The sequence below is a fragment of the Cebus imitator genome, unplaced genomic scaffold (genome assembly GCF_001604975.1).
Source record: "Cebus imitator isolate Cc_AM_T3 unplaced genomic scaffold, Cebus_imitator-1.0 Scaffold77, whole genome shotgun sequence".
NCBI classification, from domain to species: domain Eukaryota; kingdom Metazoa; phylum Chordata; class Mammalia; order Primates; family Cebidae; genus Cebus; species Cebus imitator.
In genome coordinates this window covers 4893766-4917984 of record NW_016107392.1, presented here as the reverse complement: position 1 = coordinate 4917984, position 24219 = coordinate 4893766, and the positions used below count along the sequence as shown (strand labels likewise).

The 24219-nt window shown below is 40.2% G+C and overlaps 1 protein-coding gene and 1 non-coding gene across 4 annotated transcripts in view; both read right to left on the bottom strand.

Annotated features, from left to right (window-relative positions):
• LOC108307292 overlaps nucleotides 1-24219 on the bottom strand; it is a 242332-nt gene that overhangs the window by 179342 nt on the left and 38771 nt on the right. For all 3 annotated transcript variants that reach the window (XR_005200970.1, XR_005200971.1, XR_005200969.1), the window contains exon 3: nucleotides 4150-4280. The gene's annotated coding sequence lies outside the window, so the exon portion shown is untranslated. The remainder of the gene's footprint in view (nucleotides 1-4149; nucleotides 4281-24219) is intronic.
• Nucleotides 7285-7387, bottom strand: LOC119471888. The gene has a single exon (XR_005200988.1). It is a non-coding gene; the product is annotated as a U6 spliceosomal RNA (small nuclear RNA).

The following is a 24219-nucleotide window of genomic DNA, read 5'->3' as shown; positions in this document are numbered from 1 at the left end:
AAGGAAAAGAAATTAGCCCCCAAACATCAGCTTTTTCAACACTTTCAGTTGAGGAGAACTTGTCTTAACGTTTGTTACCTTAAAATTTTTAATTCCCGGAAGGTGAATGCAGACACTGAGCAAGAAGAAACCAAATTTCTTAACAATTGCAAAAGCCACCTTTAACATCCTCAATGCCAACCTCTGCATTCTCTCTCTCTCTCTCCCCTCCCAGCCCCTCCCACTCCTCTGCCTTTTCCACAGCCCGATTCTATGAAGCCGTCTCAGGAGAGAGGCACTACACGTCCATACCTAGCACACGCAGGCTGTGGTGGTCTTCAGTGTCATCAACCTGGTAGACGATTTCAGAAAAATAACTTGCAATCTCTCTAACACATGCATTGGGAGAAACATGTCATTTCTCTCATCTTGAAAAAACAAAACCAAAACTTTCCTGGACTCTTCTGGGCTTCAAAAGAGAGTCTGACTAGACTCACTCTTCGATCCAGTTCCACCAATTCTCCCTCGAATCTGCTCCACTTTGGCTTTTGTCTCTGCCATTTCACTGAAACCACTTGCCAAGGTCACTAACTTCCTCCTCATTGCTGAATCTTCTGATCGATGTTCAGCTGGCGTCTTACCTGACCCATCAGCAGCATCTGACGACGTGGGTTACTACGGCTTCCCTTAGTGTCTAGAGAACCACGATTTATACCTTCCTATCCGTTCCTCAATCTGCCTTGCTTACTCCATGGGACCATGAGAGGCCCCAGACCACTCTTCTCACTCCCTTGGTGGCCTCAATCTTTCTTGTGATTTTGAACAACAGTTCAATGCTCATTTTTTAAATTTTAAATTAAAGCCTTTAAATTTGCCTTTTTAATCCTGACCTCCCACTGAAGTCCAGATTCTACCTACATGAGCTTTCTGCTTAGATGTCTAAAGAGGAATCTCAAATTTAATGTGCTTAAAACTGCGCTCCTAGTACTGCTTCCAATCAGTTCCTCCACAATCCCCCCCAAATCTCAGCAAAGGCACCTCTACTTTCAGTTGTTCAAGCTGAAAACTGTGGAGTCTTCCCTGACACCTCTTTTTGTCTCTCATCCCATATCTAACTTCACAACAACATATGACTAGAATTCCATCACTTCTCATCACATCCCTTGCTTATGGTCTCAGGCACCTCGGTTTCTCAGCTGGGTCACTGCAATAGCTTCATTGGGTCTCTCTGCTTCTACCCTTGCAAACACCCCCACCCCAAGCCCAGAGTATTCAAAATCACATTAGCTTCAGTAGAAAGATCATGTTCCTTTTCTCCTTAAAATCTACCAGTTCCTTTTCATCTCACTGGAAGCCAAAACCCACACAATAATCACTGTTCACACTGTTACCAGAAAGGGGGTCCCATCCAGACCCCAAGAGAGGGTTCTTGGATCTCACGCAAGAAAGAATTTGAGGCAAGTCCATAAATTGAAAGTAAGTTCATTTTGAAAGCAAAAGAATAAAAGAATGGCTACTCTATCGACAGAGCAGCCGTGAGGGCTGCTGGTTGCCCTCCCCGCTTTTTGTTTCGAGGCGAGGTTTCGCTCTTGTTGCCCATGATGGAGTGCAGTGGCGCGATCTCTGCTCACCGCAACCTCTGCCTCCTGGGTTCAAGTGATTCTTCTGCCTCAGCCTCCCAAGTAGCTGGGATTACAGGCGGGTGACACTACACCTGGCTAGATTTTTGTATTTTTAGTAGAGACAGGGTTTCACCATGTTGGCCAGGCTGGTCTCAAGCTCCTGACCTAAGGTGAGCCACCTGCCTCGGCCTCCAAAAGTGCTGGGATTATAGGCGTCAGCCACCACGCCCGGCCTGGTTGCCCATGTTTATGGTTATTTCTTGATTGTATGATAAACAAGGGGTGGATTATTTATGCCTCCCCTTTTTAGACCATATGGGGTACCTTCCTGACGTTGTCATGGCATTTGTAAACTGTCGTGGAGCTGGTGGGAGTGTGGCAGTAAGGATGACCAGAGGTCACGCTCGTCCCCATCTTGGTTTGGGTGGGTTTTGAGCGGCCACTTCACTGCAGCCTGTTTTATCAGCAAGGTCTTTATGAGCTGTATCTTGTGCTGACCTCCTGTCTCATCCTGTGACTTAGAATGCCTAACTGTCTGGGAATGCAGCCCAGGAGGTCTCAGCCTTATTTTATCCAGCCCCTATTCAAGATGGAGTTGCTCTGGTTTAAATGCCTCTGACAACATGACATGACCATCCATATCCTCTCATCTGCCTCTTTTCCCTTTACTCACTCCACTCCATTCACCAGCCTCCTTCTACTTTCAAACAAGCCAAGCATGCTTCTGCCTCAAGGTCTTTACATTTACTATCCTCTCTGCCTACAATACTTCCCCCAAACACCAACAGAGCCCTTTCCAACAACTTATTCACAACTTCTCACTGAGGCTTTCCCCGAACATCTCTTTACCAGTGAACTCTTCAGCCCTTACCCTTACCTGCCTTACGTTCCTCCAAAGCACTGACTGCCCTCTCATACGCTACATATTGTGCTTTTATTTGTTCTTAGTCCGTGTCTTCCTGCTAGAATGTTACTTCCATGAAGGCAGAGTTTCATTCGTTAACTACTATATCATCAACACCTAGAATACTGTCTGACACATGGTAATAAATATCTGATGAATCAAAGAATCATGTAACAATACAAATGTGTATGAACTGATTCATATGAAGACTAGAAAGTTCAAGAACCATAGAATGCTAGGTACTGGATGACTAAATGTTGACTGCATATGATGACATAGATATGTTAAGCTACAATTTTAAATTTTCTAGCAGTCCCATAAAAAAAGTAAAAGAAAACAAATATTAATTGTAATAACATGTTTTAATTCAATATATCCAAAATATTATCATTTCAACATGTGAGTCATAGATAACTTACTAATATTTTAGTCCTTCATATTAAGTTTTTGAAATATGATGCGTATTTTCTGCAGAGAACATTGCCCTTAGTACTACTCATATTTCAAACGTCCAATAGCTACATGGGACCAGTTGCTACCATATTGGACAGCACAGATTTTGACCAAAATTAAATAATCCCACTGCAGTGGAGAATATCTTGCAGATTTATTCATTATTTTTAGTTTAAGAATACCAAACAAGGCCCTGGTACAACCTCATGGTTTACTAGTTTTGTTAAAACAGTTTCAAAGGATGTCATACAAGGAGTAATAGCTCGTATTCTGAGAAATCATTTGTTTTCAAGATAACTGAACTCCTAAAACACTTTAAACTTCATTCAGGTGTTTTGATTAGGAAGAATGAAAGCCATTCTTCCCTAGTCTGTTTGAGAAACCAAGTTAAATCCAGAGAGATTTTGTGATCTTATCTAAATTAGAATCAGGAAAATCATTATTTTCAAATAGAAAAACCTATTAAGATTCTATTTCCACTAAACCAGTATTTATTTCAAATCAACCAAAATGCATCCTGCATTAAAAGACAATTTTATATATAGTTGCATGTAAAAAATGTATTAACAGTTGCTTTACCAATTTTTTTTTTTGCATTTTATAATGTAAAAGTGAAATAAAGCACTAAGGAGAACGCTTTGAGATTTTTGTTTGTTTTGAAACACAGCCTCTGTCACCCAGGCTATAGTGCAGAGGCACAGTCTCCACTCACTGCAACCTCCACCTCCCAGATTCAAGCGATTCTCCTGCCTCAGCCTCCCAAGTAGCTGGGATTACAGGCATCCGCCACTATGCCAGGTAATTTTTATATTTTTAGTGGAGATGAGGTTTTACCATGTTGGCCAGACTGCTCTTAAACTCCTGACCTCAGGTGATTCACCCGCCTCAGCCTCCCAAAGTCCTGGGATTACAGGCATGAGCCACCGTGCCTGGCCTAAATTTTTAACATAGGTATTTAAGTCTTATATTTCTTAAATGCTATGTATGAAGAATGTCTTCGTTAACTCTTTTCTATCATCAGGGGATGAATTTCTTCCAGAATCCCATTATTTACAAATATTCATTTATTAAAATTATCACAATTGCATTATTCAACAACAAAATTTAAAGAACCCAATTAAAGTTCATAGTATTTTAAAACTTTAAACTTTTTTTTAAAAAGCAGCAAGACAAACAGAAGAATCTACTTACTCAGCTGTTATGGGGTGTTATCAATCATCTCTCATAAACTGGCAGGTCTGAGCTCAGATCAGCAAGGCAGAGAAACTCCAGATGGCACCTTATCTCAACTCTTCTAACTCGTAAAAGCATTAATAAAATGCCTGTATAAGAAAGAAGCCTGGAGTTACAACCAAGACAGAACTTTCTCGAGTGGATTGTCTAGATGGGAAACAAACCTGTTTCCTCTTTTCTTTCCTTAAATGAGGGCTTAGAACAAGTTAATTCATGGCCTTGGAGTAGCAGGTGGCCTGATACAGCAATACTTGGTATTACAACTGCTTTTCTAAGAACTCTCTGGGGAGAAGCCTAAATTGGTGCAATAAAATACTCACAAGTGCTAGAACCTGCTTTTTTTTTTTTTTTTTTGAGCTGGAGTCTGGCTAATTTTTGTATTTTTAGTAGAGACAGGGTGCAGCGGTGTGATCTCGGCTCACTGCAATCTCCACCTCCCAGGTTCTGGCGATTCTCCTGACTCAGCCTCCCAAGTAGCTGGGATTACAGGCACCTGCTACCACGCCCGGCCTATTTTTGTATTTTTAGTAGAGATGGGGTTTGACCGTGTTGGCCAGGCTGGTCTCAAACTCCTGACATCAGGTGATCTGCCCACTTCAACCTCCCAAAGTGCTGGGATTACAGGTGTGGGCCACTATGCCCGGCCAGAACTTCCTCACTGTTTTGCCAGTGTAATCCTTCAAGTGGTAAAAATCCGTTCTCTCTAACCATATAATATATTGTCTAAATATACTTGAGACAATATATTTTTAAATATATATTTTAGACAGTATACACTATTGAAAGTGAAAAGGGAAACTTCTGAAATATTTGTTGACCAATAAACTGGTTTTATTATATTGGTTTTATTCTAATAAAATGAAAATAATGTACACCCACTACTTCTAAAGGTTTCTTTGTATCATATGAACAGCAGCAGATAAATCTTGGTACACATTCATGTACTGTAATAGGCTTTTTTCTTTTTGAAACAGAGTCTTGCTCTGTCACCACACTAGAGTGTAGTGGCTCAATCTTGGCTCATTGCAACCTCTGCCTACTAGGTTCAAGCAATTCTCCTGCCTCAGCCTCCCAAGTAGCTGGGACTACAGGCGTGCGCCACCACGCCGGCTAATTTTTGTATTTTTAGTAGAGATGGGGTTTCACCATGTTGGCTAGGACGGTCTCGATCTCTTGACCTTGTGATCCGCCCACCTCAACCTCCCAAAGTGCTAGGATTACGGGCGAGAACCACCACGCCTAGCCTACTTTTTTTCATTTATTAGTTTTGAAACAGTGTCTGTCTCTGTTGGCCAGGCTGGAGTGCAGTGGCGAGTACTCGGTTCACTGCAGCCTCTGCCTCCCGGACTAAAGTAATCCTACCAGCTTAGCCTCTCAAGCAGCTCGGACTACAGGTGCACGTCACCACACCTGGCTAATTCTTTGTATTTTTGGTAGAGACAGGGTTTCACCATGTTGCCTAGGCTGGCCTCAAACTCCTGAGCTCAAGCAATCTGCCCACCTCAGCTTCCTAAAGTGCTAGGATTATAGGCGTGAGCTACTGCACCTGGCCATAATGAGTTTTCTTAATAGATTCTGCCTCTTGATATTGATTCATTGGTATTTTTTCTAGAAAAAAAAATTGAATATGGTCTCATTATTTTTAATTTTTCACAGGGTTGCCACAATCTTTTTCAGTTTCATTTTATGTCAAATAATCTGAAATCACTGACACCTTCAGCTGATTATTCTCGATTCACATTATTTTTAACAGGAAAATTCTGTCTTTATGGAAGAAACCTGGTAAGTGCAAAGCAAATTCTGCTAAATAGGGGATATTCTCACTCCTGTTTCTATACCAAAATTATACATATTTCAGACTAAATATTTTCATAGGTATTATCTTTCTGCCTAAATTGGTGGGTTTTCTTCCCCACTTTTGCCCCTCTGATCCATTTCACCAGGACACACTTCATCATGGGTCATATTTTTTTCCCCAGTTCAAATCTCACCATGTCACTTCCCAACTAAAACAGTTTTCAACGTTTCCCATTGCTCTTAGATATGATGTATCTCATAAGCCTTAATATGGAGACTTCCAAAGCCCTGCATGACCACCTTCCTTCCCACCTCTCAGGCCACCCTTGCCCCTCTCAAATCCCCAAAAGCACCAGATTCTCTCTCGCCTGTCCCAGGGCCTTTGCAAGGTCTGTTCCCTTTGCTGGGATGCTCTTCTCTTTGGCCATGGTCATCTTTCACATCTGAGAAGCCTTTGTATGCTTCTTATCTAAGTTACACCATGCTACTCTTTCTCTCTTCCTCTCAAAAGTACGCTGTACCCTTCCTGCAAAGCACTCATCCAAACCTGTGTTTGTGTGTTTTTAGAAAGCCTGTCTCCACCAGGCTGTAACAACTTCATGAGGGTGTAGAGCTCGTGCCCGTGCTTCTTTGATTCATCCCTTTACCACCACTGTTCCCAGCACCTAGCTCGGTCCTTGGCACCTTGTGAGCCTGCAATAAATATTTGTTAAATGAATGAATAAAAGACTGAGGTGGGGGCAGGTGACAAGGACAATCTAGTTGTTTTGGTCCATTGTTATCTATGATCCTAAATCCAACTCCATCATTAGCTTTTCCCTCTATGCAGAATGATTCCCATCACTGTAGGTCTATGCTGGAAGGTAAGGGAATGGGAATGGGAATTGGTGGGGGAGTGAAGAGCAGGGAAGGGTGGAAAGGAGGGGGGAAGGGAGAGAGGGAGGGAGGATGGAAAGCAGGGAGGCAGGGAGGGAAAGGAAGGGAGGGAGGGGAGGGGAAGAAGGCTTTCTTGCCTACTGGCCTTTCTCTTGACCCCACAGCCCCATGAATCAACTTCCCCATTTCTCTAATCCAATTTTATAAGAATACTCAAAAAAGCTGACTCCAACTGCTGTCTCCAATTCTTTCTTCCATTCCCATCAGGCTTTGTCTCCACTGCTCCCCTCAAACTGCTATTATTAAAGCCAACAATGTCTTCGACTGTGAAATACTCGAAAGCCAGGTATAGGGAGAGATGCTTTAAAGGAATTATCTCATTCCTTATTTCTTTTTAAAATTTTTTTAAACTAAAAATTTAAAAAGATGAAATGCTTCACAAATTTGCATGTCATCTTTGCCCAGGGGCCATACTAATCCTTTCGGTATCATTCCAATTTTAGCATATGTGCTGCCAAAGCAAGCGTTATTTATTTTTAGACAGGGTCTCACGCTATCATCCAGGCTGGAGTGCAGTGGGGCAATCATGGCTCACTGCAGTCTCCAACTCCTGGGCTCAAGTGATCCTCCCACTTCAGCCTCCTGAATTGCTGAGACCACAGGCACATGGCACCACATCCAGCTAGTTTTGTGTGTTTATTTTTGTTTTTTGAGATGGGGTCTCACTTTCTTGCCTAGGTTGGCCCTCCACTTAAACAGTTCCTAGGGTGGGCATGGTGGCTTACGCCTGTAATGCCAGCACTTTGGGAGATCAAGGCAGGAGGATTGCTTGAGTCCAAGAGTTCAACACCAACCTAGGCAACATAGCAAGACTCCTTCTCTACAAAAAATAAAAAGTTAGCTGGGTGTGGTGGTGCATGCCTATGGTCCTAGCTACTTGGAAGGCTGAGATGGGAGGATTGCTCGAGTCTAGGATGTCAAGGTTGCAGAGCTGTGATCACACCACTGCCCTCCAGCTTGGGCAACAGAGCTAGACCCTGTCCTCAATTTTTTTTTTTTTTCAATAAATAAAACAGTTCATCACCACCACCTGATGAGGGAGGTACCACTGTTATTCTCAGAGAGAGGTTAACTGAATTCATTCAAGATTACTTGAGCAAAAAAGCAGCAGAAACCATTTTCACTCAATCTAACGTTCAATGTTAGACCTGCCAGTAGCACAGACATAGCTAACCGCTCTCCTCTTTCTTTAAGCACTTTCTGTGCTTGGTTTCCAGGACACCACAACCTCCCGACTCTCCTCCTCCTTCATTGGCCATTCCTTAAACTTCTTCTCATTATCCAACCCCTTAATGCCGGAGGGAACCAGGACTCCGAGTTCTCAAACTTGCCTATCTACACTCTCTCTCCCTGGTCAACTCAGTGGGTCTCATCACCTTAACCAAGAGCCTGAACCTCTTCCCTGAACTCAAGGCTCATATTTTCAGCCACCTCGACATCTCCTCTTGGATGTCCAACAGACACTCCCCTCTTAACGTCACGCCATGCCAAACTCCTGATGTTCCCCTACTGCGCCCGGCCCGAAGCTCCTACAGGCTTGCCCAGCTCAGAAAATAACTCCATCCTCCAAGTCATCTTGTTCTTTTTTCTTTCCCTCCCACTCTCTACCCAATTCATCAGCAAATCCTGTTGGCTCGATCTTAAAGCTACATCTGAATTCTAACTAATTCTAACTACTTCTACTTCTCCCTGCTCCCATCACTGCCATCCGAGTCTCCCTCATCTCCAGCTGGATGACCACAATAGCCTGGGAGCTGATGCTTCTCCCTTGCCTTACTTGTCTGCTGGGAACAGAAAATGTACCACTATGACCACACTGAAGTCTTTCAGTTGAGGCTGTCATAGTAGAGATGAATTCTTCGTTATATTTGTCCCTCAAATGTTTCGGGAAAAAGTTGTTTCTTCCATGTTACATTAGTTCTGAAGATTTCAATTGCTTTCTTTTATGAAAACCTGTATTAACAAACGCCAAATATTCTATTGTTACTCTTGACTCTGAAATGAATTAGATTTCTGTGTGGGCAGAAGTATTAGCCCAGCTCTTAAAGTTCCATAGAAAATGTTGTTTGTTTTCTTCAAAGCTTAAAACCTTCCCATTAATCATCAAAATAAGATATCTCCACTACAGGCATTTGTTACTTGAAGATGAACAGAATAGAATCAGTACCTATACAAAACCCACACTGACAGGATCTCATATTTTCGAGCAAATGAAATCTGATGATCTTGTTAACAATCATGGTATTTTCTAAACCCCCTGCCTCCTTTTCTTTCCTTTATTTATTTAATTATTTATTTATTTTTTGCTTAGTCAGAGTCTTGCTCTGCCACCCAAACTGGAATGCAGTTGTACCCACATTGCTCACTACAGCCTCCAACTCCTGCACTTAAATGACCCTACTGGCTCAAGCTCCTGAGTAGCTAGGACTACAGGCACACACCATCACACCCAGCTTTTTTTATTGGTGGCGGGGATGGGGAGAGATGGGGTCTCGCTTTGTTGCCCAGGCTGGTCTTAAACTTCTGGCTTCAAGCCATCTTCCAGTCTCAGCCTCCCAAAATACTGGGACCACAGGTATGAGCCACTGCACCAGGCCTCAACTCTTTACTACAGCCCCTGAAAAGCAGAGGGCCTGGATTTGGTGCCTCTAAAACTCCTTTCTGCTGGCTTAACTCCAATGCTCAGCACATGCACTTCCCAAGTCGTCGTTTTCTTTGATCTCCTTGGACTCTCTGCCTTCTAGAGAATATAATCCACATGAACTGCGCTCCTGGATCTTTTACATAACTGTGGTTTCTCACAAGGTTCTTTAAACAAAGGTCCACGTGATAGATTTCTGCTCAAGTTTAGTTCCAGGAAATGTTTGGTTTCTGCAGATGTTTACATGTTTCCGGCTGTCAGCACATGAAAACAATGTAATTCTGTTTCTTTTCTTCACTTTAGCAACTAGAAAGCATAAAATCAAATATATTGTTCAAATCTGCTCAACGTTGATATATGGAAATACTTAATCCTTAAACATTTTAAGTGAGGTTGGTTCTATTTTTTTATTGTTATTTTGCCTTTTAGCCTGAATGTGGTAAGTGGTTGCAGAAACATGACAAGCTGTAAAATGTAAAAATATACAAGACAAATAAAATAGAAAAGAGGCTGAGTACAGTGGCTCAGTGCCTGTAATCCCAGCACTTTGAGCAGCTGAGGTAGGAGGACTGCTTGAGCCCAGGAGTTCAAGACCAGCCTGGGCAACAGAGACAGACCCTGTTTCTACAAAAAAAAAAAAAAAAAAAAAAGCCAGGTGTGGTGATGTGTGCCTGTAGTCCTAGCCAAATGGGAGGCTGAGGCCGGGGGGGGGTTACTGTGAGCTGTGATTACATCACTATCCTCTGGTAGTTACAGTTCAGAGTGAGACTCCATCTCTAACCGCAAAACAAAAAAATGGAAAATGGGAAAATACAGTGGTGGTTTTCCAACGAGAAGGCATGAGTACCCAGAATTAGATTCTTTGTCATCTAAAAAAAAAAAAAAAACTATTCACAAGCAAAGAAAAGAGTCCTCCACCCTCTTACTTAAAAGCTATTCACTAGGTTGGAGTAAAATAATCAAGTAAAATAATCAGGTATCTTTTTTGTGAAATTTCCCTAGGAAGACTTCAAAGTTTGAAATTTTTTATAATCAACTTCAGTAAGACTTCTTTAAACATCATTTTGAAAATTAAAACCATTTTAGAAAAGCAAGCTAAACTGGTTGTATGACAGGTGTACATTGTAAGTCATTTCATTTGGTGAGCAGTCCAGATTACACACGTGTGCACTGTAATGATGAGGTAAGGACTGACTGTTTTTGGCTCCCATACCCCTTCTCACCACTGAGGTTCAGTAATAAACGGCTCCTAATAAGTAACTAAAGTATCAATCAAAACCTTAAAGGTATTCACTCATTATACTGTATTTACATGTATCCTTAAAATGCAAAAATCGTAAAATTACATTTATTACTACAAAAATCCAGAAAACCAGAGCCTTCAAAAAGTACATGAAGCATACAAATATGTAAGCCAAATGGTTACTTAAAGTGAGCCATAAACTTGGCCCTACGCTCTCTATTAGACAAAGCAAAAAGGGAAAATTGATCAATTACAAACTGCACATGATCAGAGGTGAATTTCAGGAGAAATATAACTTCTCCTGGTATTCAAATCTAAGAAATACTTCTCTGTAGATCATTCTATATGTAATACACTGGGGTCTTCAATACTGTCCCTGAAAGATATGCTGATTCTTATTGCATATAGTGTACATAGTAAAAACATAAAGCTCTCTGATAATGTGGATAAATTTTAAAAAATAAAGCCTAGAAAGTCTCTTCAATAGAATTTTCTGTAATGAAGATGCTCCATATCTACACTGTCAAATACAGTAGCCATTAGCCACATATGGCTAGTGAGCACTTGAATTATGGCTGGTATGACTAAGAAACTGAATCTTAATTATATTTCATTTTAATAGCCATATTACAACAACAAATATCTACCCACTGGACAGTATAGGTCTAAAACATTAGTTATCAAACGTTTTTAAGTAGCAGAACCATTTTGGGGTTGTCAAACATATACAGAATCTATCATGTTAAAAAAGGTGGTATAGTATATATGCTTCTAAGTTCTAGCTAAAATATTTATTTATAGACAATGAAAATATGAGTATTCCAATAAATATTAGAAATCGAGGATTTTAAGTGAGAGTTATAAACTTAGATCAGCCCCACGAAACACTTTTATGTCTGTATTTTGTTTGAATGCACTGAGCAATGCTCATGTGGGACTTCTAACTATATATTCTGAGCTACCCAGTTACCAAGGCCACCCTCAGCAGCCATTTACTCAGGAAGCATAGGAAGAAAACACAGCATGCCAGCAGAGCAGTTTCTGGTGTTTCTCTTCGTGGAAGGAGTCCCCACAGGAGTTCACATGGCCATCCAGGAGCTATTCCCTCTGGCATCCAGGTGACAGCTCAGGTGTAAGGAAATGAAAATCACAAGGGTGGGCCAGGAGCAGTAGCTCACACCTGTAATGCCAGCACTTTGGGAGGCCGAAGTGAGCCGATCACTTGAGGTCAGGAGTTCGAGACTAGCCTGGACAACACAGTGAAACCCTGTCTCTACTAAAAATACAATAAGTAGCCGGGCATCGTGGTGGGTGCCTGTAATCCCAGCTACCCGGGAGGCTGAGGCAGGAGAATCACTTGAACTCAGGAAGGAGAGGTTGCAGTGAGCTGAGACTGTACCACTGCTCTCCAGCCTGTTACCATTGTAACAGCAAGACNAAAGAGACAGACAGAGGAAAGAAAGGAAAAGAAAGAAAGAAAGAAAGAAGGAAAAAGAAAAGAAAAGAAAAGAAAAGAAAAAGAAAAAGAAAAAGAAAAAGAAAAAGAAAAAGAAAAAGAAAAAGAAAAAGAAAAAGAAAAGAAAGAGAAAGAATCAATCACAAGGATGGTACACAGACATGCTGGCTTAGAAATCCTGTGCCCCAAACAGAAACCAAATGTCATATAACAGTGCTGGTCACTGTGTCCAGGGTTCCCACAAAGGACATACCCACTTCTGTACCCACTTCTAAAAAGTCAGTACTTCTGGAGAAGCTCAAAGCTACAGCTTCTAATCAGGAATTTAGAGTTCACTTACAGTCACAGTCCAGATACATTTACCAAACAGAGGTCACTTTCACCACAACAATGTTGCCTGGTAACATGGTGAACACTCCTCTTTTACCAGGGGTTCAGGAGAACTGAGTAGAAAGTTAATCTAAGGTCAAATTTGTCCTTAAAAAATGAAAAATGTTTTCGTTATTTCTTTAGCAACCTTCATGATTTAACAACAACGACAAAGAACCCCACATATCAGGAATAGAAAAGAAATTGCTTAACTTAAAAACAAAAACAAAACCCTACAACAAAATCACATTTAATGGTTAAATAACGGGAGTATTTCCTTCAAAAGCTAGGAAATGCAAGAAGGATGACTACAATCATCACTTTTACTTAAAAATGTAATAGAGAACTTAGTCAACATTAATAAAAAAGACAGAAAGGAAACATAAAAATTTAAATGAAGCAACAAAACTTTAATGAAGCAACAAAACTATCTTCATCTCTAAGTAATCATTATCTATATAGAGAATTATGAAGGAAAACCATTAAAACTAATGAAATAAGTTTGTCTCCCAGCACTTTGTGAGGCCAAGGTGGGTGGATCACAAGGTCAGGAGATTGAGATCATCCCTAACACAGTGAAACCCCGTCTCTACTAAAAATACAAAAAATTAGCCAGTGTGGTAGCACACTCCTGTAAGTCCCAGCTACTCAGGAGGCTCAGGCAGAAGAATTGCTTGAACCAGGAGGCAGAGGCTGCAGTGAGCCAAGATCATGCTACTGCACTCCAGCCTGGACAACAGAGCAAGACTCCGTCTCAAAAANAAAAAAAAAAAAAAACAATGTTTTTAGATATAAGATCAATATACAAAAAATAATACAATTCTTATAAGCCAAAAAATCACGCTGTAATTTTAATAAGAAAAGCAACCTACCATTTAAACCAGCAACTAAAGCTCTTAGCTTTCTAATAATTAGTCTAACAAAAAATCTTCGAGAGCTTTATAGGGAACATTATAAAGCTAAGTAAGTTGAGAAATAAACGATGTTTGTGGATGAAAGACTTAATAAATATCCCTAAGCTGAACTGAAATTCAATATGATTCCAATCAAAATCCCTACAGGATCTTTCATGGACCCTGTAAGTTGATCCTAGAATTCATAAGAAAAAACGGCCAAGAACAGTCTTGACAAATTTGAAGAAGAAAACAGGCAGCCTCCTCTCCGAAACTTTAAGTTATACAAAACAATGGTAAGTAAAACAGTAAAGATAAATGAAAAACAATTGAGCACCCCGAAAAAGACTCATGTATGTTCAGAAACTTGATACATGATGGTAGTAGCCCTGCACATCAGTGGGGAAAGGACAGACTATTCAACAGTATCCCGAGACCTAGGTTAACTCTTAACAAAATAAAATCATTGTCTCACACCATAGAAAAACATTTTCAAGCAGTAGACTTAAACATAAAAATAAAATTTTGACAACTTTTAGAAAAAAATGCTCTTTGGGCAATGATTTTTAAAATAACATACAAAAGTAGAAGTGATAAAGTAAAAGACTAATACATGTGTTACTATGTTGAAAATCTTTTTTATTCTAAACAAAAGGTTCTTCAAACAAAATGAAAAACCAAACCACAGACTAGAAGATATTAATGAAATATATAACAAAAAGGTATTAATTTCCAAAATACATTAAGTCCTAAAAGTCAGTAAATAAACACAAACAACTGAATTGAAAAAAATGAGGCAAAAAAAAATTGTGAATAGCTACTTAACAGAAAAGGAAATCTGAGTGAAAATAAGCATAAGGAGTTCGAGTTCAGTACAACGCAGTTTAACACTATGATGAGACAGCATTTCACACCAGACTGGCAAAGTATCATACACTAATGAAAGAAAGTTAAACTGAGTCAACCACTCTGAGAGCAATTTGGTAACAGCTAATAAAGATGAAGATGCGCATACCTACAGCCAAGTAATTCCACTCCTGAAAATGTACACTAGAGAAAGTGGCACACAAACATAAGGAGGTACACATAAGAATACAGGTAATTGCAAAAAATTGGAAACAACTCGAATGTAAATCAAGAGGAGAATATGTATATAATAGTCTCATAATGAAATACTGTATACATTAGCATTACGTATATTACGTATGTGAAAGAAATAAGGACAGCTACAAATATCAAAGAGGAATAAATGTTTAATAATAACGTTAGCTTCTGCGCAGCAAAGGAAAGACTCAATCGAGTAAAAAGGCAACCTATGGAATGGGAGAAAATATTTGCAAACTATGTATCTGATAAGGGGCTAATATCCAAAATATATAAGGAACTCCTCCAACACAGTGGCAAAAAACCCCAAATAACCCACTGAAAAAAAACAGACTGAAGACTGAAATAGGTATTTCTCCAAAAAAAAGAAAGACAGACAAATGGCCAACAGGTACACGAAAAGATGTTCAACATCACCCATCATCACATGCCAATGAAAACCACAGTAAGATGTCACCTCATACCCTGTTAGGATGGGCATTATAAAAAACAAAAACAGAAAACCCAGAAAATAACAAGTGTTGGTGAGGATCTGAAGCAACTGGAACTCTTGTGCATTGTTGGTGGGACTGTTAAATGGTGCAGCTGCTATGAAAAACAGTATGGAGGTTCCTCAAAAAATTACAAATAGAACTAAAATATAAACCAGAAATCCCACTTCTGGATCTTAATCTTAAAAAACAACTGAAATCAAAATCTTGTAGAAATGCTTGCACCATCCCTCTGTTCACTGCAGAATTAATCACAATAATCAAAAGGTAGTAACAACCTAAATGTCCATCTTAAATGAAAACCAAGGTAGTAAAAGAATAAAATGTGTTTGGAAATGTTAAACACTAAACGCAGGACAGTGGTTTCCACTACAGAGGAAAAGAGCGGAATGGAATCAAAAAGAGCTAAATAAGAGGTTTCTATTTTGTCTGTATTTTTTTTTAATCTAGAGCAAATATTACAAAACTGATGGTATTTGATATCTTAGTCTATTTTTCCATATGTCTAGAATATTTTATTATAGAGATAAATTTTTTAGAATACCAAGAACATTTTTTCCTCCTAAGAAATGTTTATATTTCACCTGCTGTAACAAGTTACCATGGACCTCCACTGAAGAAAGGATGAGCCAGAGCCAGAAATTATAGCAAAATTGAGAGAGAGAGAGAGAGAGAGAGAGAGAGAGAGAGAGAGTGAGTGTGTGTGTGTATGTGAACTCTCTTCAGAAGAGGTCTCATAGATTACAACACAGGGATGTGGCTTAAACAAAAATGTTAAAAGTCACTGACATACTTGATGCCGTTTGTCATTTTGCACTAGGCAACAATAAAAACATGAAGCAAATCTGAATTAAAACCAACGCATTTGCAATCTTTTTTCTCAGTTCTGATTTTGTTATGTATTTGTGCTGTCAAGTTGCCTCAAACCCTCTGTGAAAAAAAAGTCAAGCTTACAAATTAAAAAAAAAAAAAAAAAAGAAAGAAAGAAACATCCTGTAATAAATTCTACCCAATTCATACAAGGAAACACAGAAGACTCCAGTGGAATGAACGTGAATACGGACGTAGCGGCCTTGGGACCTGGTGTCAAGACAAACGGTTCCATTCCTAACTTTCCTAAGAAAGGCTCAAGCTCAGTGTGGGCTGTATCAGGGTTCTCATCCTTTTGGCCACAAAAACAAGCCAAAAAACCCTAAGGAATATGACAGTAATGGGAGATGCTGGAATTGGCAGGTGAGAAGTATTCTGGTGATTTCACTCTTCCCCAGGTGATTTTCATATGCTTTCCCCCAGCTCCCCAACCAAAGTCCACAAGCCCTGACCCGGATGACATCACTAAATTAGATGTAGTCTTTAAATTTGTTAAAAAATTTAACAAATAGTTTATTGAGCACCTACTATGTCAGTATGAGAAAGTGAGCATCTTTATACTTCTTCACAGTTAGAGCCGGAAAAATTTTACTAGGACCTTTAAAGGACAACCTTAAAACTCGTAAGATGAATGAACAGACAGAGACTTACCTCCCCTGAGATAAGTGTTTACATTTCAGAAGGTTGGTGAAATCAGGACTGTGGAAATACTCCAGGGGTTATAAGCTCAAGTCTCTTATTCTAGGTTATTGCTGTGATAATCATAATTTGTCCCTGCCCCAGCAACTTTGCATGTGCTTTCAGGGTAACATGAATAAATATAGGTATTCAAAACTGATCAGTTCCCCAGGTACTATGCTAGTTCCTAAACGCATGTCATAACAGTGACCAAGATGAAGTTCCTGTTCTCATATAGAGTTTATAGTCAGTTGTGGTGCTGAGAAGCAAATAATCTATTACCACGTGGTATGGTAAACACATGACAGGAGATGCTGTCGGAGATCAGGGAAATCTCAACTGAGAGCTGATGGTGCAGAGTTAGCCAGATGCCTCTGTCTGCAAATAAGAGAAAATCCCAAGCCGACAAAGCCTCACTATCTTCACATAACAAGAAATCCCAAGAAAGGATGGCTTAGCAATGCAGCAAGGCCCCCGCCCCAGCTGTCTTTCTGCCCCACTCTGTGTGGCAATGATGCTTGGGCTAGCTCCCTTCATGGCTGCAAGACAGCTGGAGCTCGGCCCACAGTGGGCAGAATGTCTCATCCAACTCTTTTTCACCAGGACAGCAAACCTTTCTGGAAGCCTCCAGCAGGCTTCTCTTTATGTCTCAAGGGACAGAACTGGGTCACATGTTCATGCTCAAACCTATCAACTGGCAAGAACAGAACCTTCCTGACAGCCGTGGGCTGTACTGGGGCCTCAGCCTAGCTTCCCCAGAGCATATGACTATGCAGAGAAGCGTGGATTCTTGAGCAAAGTAGGGGTTCTGCTAGAAAAGAAGAGGGTACTGGAAGGTTACAGGGAAAGCGACTCATGGGATGAGCTGCAGTCATTAAAGTAACATTTCCTTTGTTTAGAATATATTTGGCACTAACGGGAAATGTAATGAAATAAAAGACCACCTTGTACTCATTTAAGCAACAGCTTATGCATAGTTAGAATCCCATTAGAGAAAAACTAAAAATAAACGAAATTAATATGGTGTGAATTAAATACAAAGCTGAAAGATCACAGAGTAATAGAGGCAGATCAGGTTTTAATAACCAGAGCAGTTCTGAAAGAAGAGAATTATAAAATGACAGACGTTGCTTTAAGTTTAAAGGCATGAAGGTAAAAAATTTAGGGGGGACAAGTTATGTTTACTTAGCCATACAGAGACTCTGCAGAATACTGAGAAAATGCATGTGCAAATATAAAGTCCGTAGGGGCAGAACCCGAGCGTTGGTCTTGATATGCAATGTTTAGCCCAGGTAAAGGCACCCGATATGTATGTGTAGAATGAATGAGTGAATGAATGAATGGAGAGGCTTAGACTTGAAATACTATTTGACAGGAAACTAACAAAGGTTGCTTTTCATAGGACATGTGTGACCAAAACTATTTCTGATGAAAATTCTTGCTTTCAATATACTGAATGAAGCAGAGAAGTACAAGACATAAAGCATCATCAGTTAAGGCTACGAAAGTCATCTGGGCCTGGATCAGGGATTCAAGAACTAAAAATCAGAAGTGCAATGGAAAAAAAGTGGTGGTTATACATCAGGCATACATACTCTGCTTATTTACAAAGAATGTCACAAGCATTAAAAAAAAAAAGTGGTGTTGCATATTTTAGATTCATTTGTTACTGCATGATGAAAAATAGGATGGCATTTTTAGTCTAGTTTATCTGATCCTGAATTTTAAGAAGCGTTTACAGCATTTCAACCAGACTATTACCCTTGGTTTCTTTTCCAATTCCAACAGGAAAGATGCAGGACTCAACCTGAATCCACCAGAATCGTGGTCTCTGTGGCCTCCTAGTGCTAGCTATCTAGAATGGCAGTTTTTGTGTATTAAATACTTAAAACAGTTCTGTAGCAAATTCTTCCATTAATTAAAATAGGATAGACTTCTGCTCTCTAGTTTTTCTCCCACGCATGTAATAATGATGCCCCCCAAAAGTAACATCTTAGACATGATTCACAACCAGACCAAATCTATGATTGAGGTAAACAAAATATCTACAAAGCTAAGCGTCATTAGATGAGTCATGTCTCTAACAACATCGTTTACTGTAATCATCGATGAGAAGCAACCCACAGATTCCTTCTCAGCTGGATGCAGCAGCTCATGCCTATAATCCCAGCACTTTGGGAGGCCAAGGCAGGCAGATCACGAGGTCAGGAGTTCAAGACCAGCCTGACCAACATGACGAAACCCCATCTCTACTAAAAATACAAAAATCATCTGGGCATGGTAGTACACACCTGTAGTCCCAGTTACTCGGGAGGCTGAGGCAGGAGAATCTCTTGAACCTGGGAGGTGGAGGTTGCGGTGAGCCGAGATCATGCTACTGCACTCCAACCTGGGTGACAGAGCAAGACTCTGTCTCAAAAAAGGAAAAAAAAAAAAAAAGGTATTTTTTAAAAAAGAAAAAAAGGATTCTTTTTCTTTTAACTATTGTTCGTACATATCTTATATACCATTTGGTCTTCATTTCACCCCTGGCACCTTTACTTACCCACTCTGCTTCTTCATGACTGGTCACAGTAAAAGCTAATTAGTGCTTCTGCCCGTCAGAAGACTCATTCTTGACAGTTCTTGCTGACAAGCACTCTGAGTTGCACACAAACAGGGTTTCATGTTCAGCCAGACCTTGAGTCTCACCACCCCTCTGGGAGGCAGCAGAGTTCCAGTTAGCCCGAGAAAAGAACGCAGCCAGAGAGGAAGGCTGCCTTCAGGCTGACAATGCAGTTTCACAGCACCCTACCACTCCTGACACAAGCAGCAGACACGGGGGAAGAGTTCAGGGATAAACACGGGAAAAGTATGTAAAATCTAAGCAAACAAACAATGCCCTCCTCAAAAAAAAAAAAAAATTATTAACACCAGGGAAAACAAAAAGTTGTGCTGGAAAGAAAAGGTAACCATAGACTACATAACTCAGCTGAGAATGTTTGGGAAGTCCTAACAATGTAAATGCTGAATTATTCAAAATGTAATTACAATGACAGAAGAAAAGGGCTGTGCATAAGAAAGATACATTCTCCTTTATCATGAGAAGGCAAAGGTAATGCCTAAGACTGAAAAATTAAGAAGTGGACAGAGCAAGAGCAAAATGCCTGTTTAGAGAGCTGGAAGTAAACAAGCAGAAGAATCAGCTCTAAGAGTTGAGTTCAGCGAGCAGGGGATGGGGCAGGAGTGAGAGCGGGGAGGTTGCTGGTCTTCGTAAAAAGACTTGTACGTAACAAGCTCTTGGCTCTGCAGGTAGTGTGCACGTACAACTTTAGAGTTAAATTAACAGTAGTTTAAAAGTGGCCAAGTAGAGACTAGAACCCAGAGTTGCTTAGTTTAGTGCTTGTGCCGTATAACACCCTTCACAAAAAATTACATATCTTTTTCACTCTTGAAGAAAATATAGAGAAAACAGTATTTTATCAAAACAATGTAATGTACTATTGTTCTTGTCAAAGGTATTATGTTTTCACTTCATGGATGAAGAAAAAACATGGGCTGGGGCGGGGGCTCACGCCTATAATCCCTATACTTCGGGAGGTCAAGGTGGGCACATTACCTGAGGTCGGGAGTTCGAGACCAGCCTGACCAACATGGAGAAACCCAGTCTCTACTAAAAATACAAAAATTAGCCGGATGTGGTGGTCCATGCCTGTAATCCCAGCGACTCGGGAGGCTGAGTTAGGAGAATTGCTTGAACCTGGGAGGCAGAAGTTGTGGTAAGACAAGATCACACCATTGCACTCCAGCCTGGGTAACAAAAATGAAACTCTGTGTCAAAAAAAGAAGAAAAAAATCGAATAGAATTGCAGACATACCAGTCTATAATGTATGCTGGGAAAAAAACACAATATTCTTGAGTAAGACCTTCTCTGTTACGGGGCACTCTTTATTACAGAAACAGATAAACACAGTCAAAATACAATGAGGTATCTCAGCACTTTGGGAAGCCGAGGTAGGCCAATCACTCAAGGTCAGGAGTTCAAGACTAGCCTAGCCAACATGGTGAAACCCCGTCTATACTAAAAATACAAAAATTGGCCAGGCACAGTGGCAGGCACCTGTGGTCCCAGCTGCTTGAGAGGCTGAGGCATGAGAATCGCTTGAACCCAGGAAACGAAGGTTGCAGTGAAACAAGATCACACCATTGCACTCCAGCCTGGGTGACAGAGCAAGACTCCATCTCAATAAAATTAAAAAAAAAAAACTAACAGTGGAGAGCACAACACTTCCCTGTCCTTCGCCTTGGTTTTCTCATTTGTAAAATACCTACAGAGTTTTGCAAATATTTACTAAAGCAGTACATATACAGTGCTTGGAGCACTTCCAGGCAGAATCACCTGCTAAATCATAAGAAAAATAAAGGCAAACAGACAAACTCATGTCTGTCCGATTTTAAAGCCACGTTCATTCCTTTTCATCACATTTCCAAAACAATCCTATTATCATCTTATTAGATGAAACACTGATTCTGATTTTACTCCAGGGTCCACATGGCATTAAGCAAATAGACACATTATATATTATGTATAATAAAACCTGAGGGTTAAAAAATATTTTCTAGCTCTCTTTCTAATTATTTACAAATGTTTGATTTATTTAGAAATAGTCACTTAAAATATGTCTTAAGAATTTGCACCATTAGAGGTGAAGTTCCTGATTTATCAAGGCGTAAAACATGTAGTGAACTATTTTCAATAACCAGCAAGTAAATGATTGGTCACTAGATGGCACTGTATTGAATAATATTTTTTAAAAACTTTTTTTTAGCACTATGAGATCCAAATTGATTTGTCAAAATAAAAGAACATTATCTTAGTCACAGGATGAGACAGCAGGTCGGCACAGGATACAGGTCACAAAGACCCTGCTGATAAAACAGGATGCTATAGAGAAGGCGGCCAAACTCACCAAAACCAAGATGGCAATCAAAGAGACCTCTGGTCATCTGTCCTCGCTGCCTATTATAATATATTAGCCTGCTGAAAGGCCCTCCTGCCAAGGCCATGACAGTTTGCAAATGACATGGCAATGTTCGGAAGTTACCCTATATGGTCTAAAATGGGGAGGAACCCTCAGTTCTGGGAAATCTCCACCGCTTTCCTGGAAAGCTCATGAATAATCCACCCCTTGTTTAGCATATAATCTAGAAATAACTGCAAGTATACTCAGTCAAGCAGGCCATGCCGCTGCTCTGCCTAGGGAGTAGCCATTCTTTATTCCTTTGCTTTCTTAATAAACTTGCTTTCATTTAAAAAAAAAAAAAAAAAAAGAGTATTTTCTTTCCAAAGGCGAGGGTAAGATTAAATTACTTCTGTTTTTTAAGTTATTTCATGGCTTTAAAAATCGCTACGGTTTAATGGAAAAGAACATAATGATATAATCAAGTTAAGTGTTATTTTTAAACAAATCTGATATCAGAATAGTAAATAACTATTCTGATCTTTTAAGCAGAAATAATTACAAATATCTCTCCTGTTTCCAGTATAATAAAAAGTACAGTAAAGACTTAGCTAAGTCTAAATTTACTTAGCTAAGCTAAATAGTATACTTAGCTGCACAACTATGGTTTGTACTGTTAGCATTTGGTTAAAGGAAACTACACTTCCCAGAATCCTTTTCTATACATGTCTGTAGGCAACAGCTTTCCAAAAGAGGACTTTACTTGAGATTGGGAAGGAGGAACTGCAGCAGCAGGCACTGCCCTCTCAAGTCATTATTCTCTTTGTGGTTAGAAGCGAAAGACACAAATGCTGGCAGGGCCCATCCTGTCCTCACACACCTCTACTTTGCTGTTCAGGTTTCCCCTCCCAAATATTGTGCCTATTGGCCAAAAAGGACTCCGAGCTCACCACCAGATGCTTGGCAGGAGACACAGAGGTGACATTCAAGAAATAGTTCCTTATTAACCAAGGTATGTTTAGCAAGCGATAATAATGCAGAAAATGAGTAAAGCTCTTCCTTATCCGGTAGCTTCAGTGTGTTGATAATGTCCTATTAATTATACAGAATCATAAAACCTTTTGTATACGTCAAATATTACATAATTTTTTTTTCCGAGAGGGAGTTTTGCCCTTGTCTCCTAGGCTGGAGTGCAGTGGCGCCATCTCAGTTCACTGCAACCTCCGCCTTCTGAGTTCAAGCGATTCTCCGATCTCAGCCTCCTGAGTAGCTGAGAAAGGAATACAAGCATGTACCACCACGCCCGGCTAATTTTTGCATTTTTAGTAGAGACAGGGTCTCAACATGTTGGCCAGGCTGGTCTCAAACTCCTGGCCTCAGGTGATCCACCTGCCTCGGCCTCCCAAAGTGCTGGGATTTCAGGCACGAGCCACTGTGCCCGGTCCTACATAACTTTATTTTTAAAGAACAAAGCACATCCCAGGCCAGTAATCTATTTAAATATTTAGCGAAGTTAAGTAAGTTGAGACCACAATGTCTGAGCAAAACAGTCAGCTAAGGAAATCCAACTCCATCACTCCTTTATTATTTACCAAATTATTATCTGGCTGTTTCATTCATTTTGCCTGAAAACCTTCCAATATTACAGACACCTATTTTTAACAGCCAGCCAAACTCCTAAGTCTGTGATCCAACCACCAATGTGGCTTAGTTTTTGCTTTATTTTCAGTGCTGATAAACTAGGTCTAGCACTGGAACCCACAATGGGTGTGAAAACATACTCAATAATTGTATACTAAAAGAATTGATGATTTAAGTCATCTTCATAACAGATGAATCTGATTCAACTCCCCTAACAGCTGAGTTACCACAAAGTAATACAAACAGGCCGGGCACAGTGGCTCACGGCTGTAATCCCAGCACTTTGGGAGGCCAAGGTGGGCAGATCATTTGAGGTCAGGAGTTTGAGACCAGCCTGGCCAACATGGTGAAACCCCATCTCTACTAAAAATCCAAAAATTAGCCAGGCATGGTGGCGGGCACCTGTAATCCCAGTTACTCAGAAGGCTGAGGCATGAGAATCGCTTGAACCCAGGAGGCAGACATTGCAATGATCCAAGATCGTGCCACCGCACTTCAGCCTGTGCGATAAAACGAGACTCAGTCTCTAAATAAATAAATAAATAAATGTAATACAAAACATCAAAGCAAACAAAAAAATACAGTCCACTTTTGTGAATTAAAAAAACTGTGTCTGCCATGTTGTTTCTTGTTTGCCTCTGGCAATGTCATCCAGTGTCAAACAGTCCTGAGTGATTGCTTCCAATACAGATAATTCCCCAAGCCATACCTCTAACACCGAACATCAAGAAAGTCAGAACCCTCTGGGTCCATAAAGCATCTCTGTTCATCTGTGTGTGTTGTCAGTGTTCAGAGAGGGCTCACTATGCTCTGGAGAACCTTCTAAACCCTTTACAACCATGATCTTGTAGGCCTCCAGCATCCTTATGACATAAGTACCACTATACATATCCTGGTGTTCACATGCACTAGATATATAGCCTTGGAAGGTTTTTTTTTTTTTTTTTTTTTTTTTGATCTGTGGTTTT